Source organism: Eulemur rufifrons, chromosome 7 (genome assembly GCF_041146395.1).
Source record: "Eulemur rufifrons isolate Redbay chromosome 7, OSU_ERuf_1, whole genome shotgun sequence".
Classification (NCBI taxonomy): Eukaryota; Metazoa; Chordata; class Mammalia; order Primates; family Lemuridae; genus Eulemur; species Eulemur rufifrons.
This window is the reverse complement of record NC_090989.1, coordinates 203,028,181-203,031,643: the sequence shown is the minus strand read 5'-3', so window position 1 is coordinate 203,031,643 and position 3,463 is coordinate 203,028,181.

Here is a 3,463-nt window from a genome sequence, read left to right as displayed (position 1 = left end):
ATGAATTTAGTTTCCACAAAAGGTGCTAGACTGACAGCCCTGAAGATAGGTGACCTTGCTGACTCACAGCACGAGACCCATGGAGGCCTCTCCACATGCCCCACTCCCCAACACACGCTGTCCCTCCCGGGCATGCTGGCTGCCAGCACGCTCTGGAGGGCGGAAGATGAAAAGATGCAAACTGGCACTGACTGATCAACGCTAAGGTGCTCACACAGTAGTAATATTCTTTGGAGGTTGGGGGGTTGGGGGTGGGTAAACTCACAACTAATGGATGCGCTGAGCATTGCAGGGGGGAGGAGGGCACATCTCAAATCATGGCTGGGATGTGGCAAAGTCATAACGTAATCAAAATGTTTGTACCCCCATAATTTCATGAAATAAAGAAAATTAAAAAAAAAAGATGCAACACAACTTTACATGTTTCCTCACTGCTCCCAAAACAATATAAATGTTTCTGAAAACTTAGTAAACAGAAAAACAGGGAATACTGACATACATAAACACTCATTGCTCATGTAGTGAAGGCCTTGGCAAAATGTGAAGGTTAAATTTCTTCTCAGAGAGAGTAGAAAATAGGCACAGAGGATATAGAGACCAGTAAAGAATAAAGACTCAAAGATGATTGCATGAGCTGTATTGAAAAAAATGCCTTGGTATTTCCTTGCATTATATTTCTCTTGTAGAATATGAAACTGGGTGCTCCAATTAAATATGCTCCTTGATTCCTCAAAATGTCATAGACTATGCCCAGTTTTTAGAGTTTCTTAAATCAAAATTGCATTCAGCGTAATGAAATAATAATGTTAAAGTTAAGACATAAAGTAGGTCAAAGGCAATAATGTTAAACAAGAGGATAATTACAGATGGGACCTTGAATAAGAAAGTAATCCTAAATTCTTGACGATTATGATATAATTTTCATAAAGAACTGAGATCTCTTCAGAAAGCTATAGTGAAATGGGACACTAAAAATTAAATATGAATTTAAAAAGTGAACACATTTACTCAATACATATCCATAGACTATTATAGATAGTGTAAATTTTAAGAACATGAAAAGACTATTTCCTATTTAAACAGGACAAGTGGCCTTCAAGATACATAAAACAGTGTTAAATCATCGCCCACTGGATATAACTGGTTATGGCATCAGCATTCCCAAATCTGTGTGACCCACACTGAATTTTCCCTAAATCTCTTCTTTCTCCTCCACATAGCCAAGGCTACTGGTCTATCCTCCCACTGTCCTGAATTTAAACCCCAAGTACCACCCTTGACCTTGTCCTTTCTCTTCTACTGATCCTATCTTCTGTCTCCATATTCATTCCAAACTACACATACCCATGGCCAGTTCTTAATTTGAGCCCCCACCTACCTCTCTCCTGGGCTGTAGCAAAAAGCTTTCACATTTATGTTCTCATGACACATCAATCATTATTACACATGGCTGTTAGATGTGTGGTTCTTGAACCATAGCTTTATAGTGTCATCACTCTTTTCAAAAGCTTCAACTGGCTCCCTAATACCTAGAGAATGAACTCAAGTGTCCTTTGCTCAACCTGCAAGGCCCTCCATGATCTAATCCCAGATGCAGCAAAACATTATATCTTTCTACTCCCCTCAGAGCACCCTGCACCCTGTATTCCAGGCAAATCCAGTCATTAAACACTCATCAAAAGTCATCAGAAGTCATTGCCCTACCAGTCCTTCTAGCTCGTAAGTTTTTAGTGTTTTTATCCTCTTTGTCTGAAGTGACTTCCTCCCTCCCTCCATTTCCACTTACCCAAATCTTCTACAGCCTTCAACATTCGGTTTACCATGGCTACTATTATAGACTGTGGACCAGTGAAATGGGAAGATTGTGAAATGGTAACCAAAGCAGCGGTTTCCAAATCAGTACTATGCTGGATTCCTACCTCCAGAAATTCTGACAGGACAAACCTGGAGTAGAGCCCATGAGTTAAACAAAAAAGCAAATAAACAGAAGCTCCCCTCAGTGACTCTCTGGGTGCCAAAACTAGCTTAGCCCCGGCCTAACTGGTATTTGGAACACAAGATATAAAAAACAAGAGGACACTCAGAAAGTATGTGTTACTCATATTTATATGGGATTTGACCACTTGTGTTACTTACAGTAACCTAGCTTATTGGAGTAAAACATATTTTAAATTGGCATATGGTATAGAATCTATAGCATTTTATGAGTGAAAAATTGCAGGATTTAATTTGTGAAAACTTATAGAACCATATTTGTGAAAATTTCAAGGAAAGCCTGTCCTATGTCATTCTCACCTCCCAAGCTGGCTTCAGTACCTTCCTTTCCCAACCTCACTTTGCTCCCCGGGACACCTCTGTTATTGTACTCATCACTTTCCATTTTCTACCACTGCATGCTGATCATTTAGGCACATGCCTTATTCTCTAAATAGACTGAAAAGTTCATTAAGAATCTGAAAAGCAAATGCTGATGAACTTGCCTGAAATAAAAAGCATGAACTAAGCAACTTTCTAAGATAGATTGTATCAGCCACCCCAGATGATTGCAATCACCTCCTCATTGGTCTCCCAGCTGTCACATTCTATTTGTAACTCAGCAACAAAAACGATCCTTTAAAAATTGTCAGAGAGTGTCACTCCTCTTTGCAAAGCCCGGCAGTGGCTTCCTGACTCACTAGGAGTAAAAGCCAAAGTCCTTGGTAATGGCCTGTAAAGTCCTGTGTAATCTAGCACCTTTCAGATCTCATTTCCTACCATTTCCTCTCTTTCTCCATTCCAGCTACAACAGCCTGCTTTCCCCAAACACAACTGGCATGTTCCTGCCCCGAGGCCTTTGCACCTGCTTTTCCCGCTGCCTGGAACAAGTTTGCTGCAGTATCTGAATGGCTGACTCCCTCGCCGCCTTCAGATCCCTGCCGAAATGTCACTTTACCAATGAGAGCTTCTTTGTTCGCCAATGGGCATCTCCCTGCCCATTCTTGCTTCATTTTTCCCCACAGCACTTATCTACATCAGACACTATATATTTGTTTCTTCAGCGAGGTATTTCTTCTCCTACTCCCACGACAGTACTGAATGTCCTAAGCTTCTGAGAAGACCCCTCTTCTGGGTTTCCAGTCTCCTGTCCTCTCGCATTTGGTGCTCATGCATCTCTTGGCCAGTCACAGCATCCCAGAGGTTTGGGCCCCCAAATATGTGACTGTGCTTCAGCAAAGGGAGAGAAGCTGGGAGCAGACAAGGGAGCGTTGTGCCGGCAGCTGCCCAGGAGTCTCCGTGGGTTTACAGCACTGCTCTTGGAGCCCACCTGCACTGCTCTCTGGCGGTCAGGCAAAATCAGGCAATAGTTATTGATCGTTACAGTGGGTTGTTGTTACTCGGTCCCATTCTGAGTGTTGGAAACATCCTGACCTGTGGGCTTCAAAGCAAATACTGGGGACAGAGTAGCACGTTAAAGAACACCACA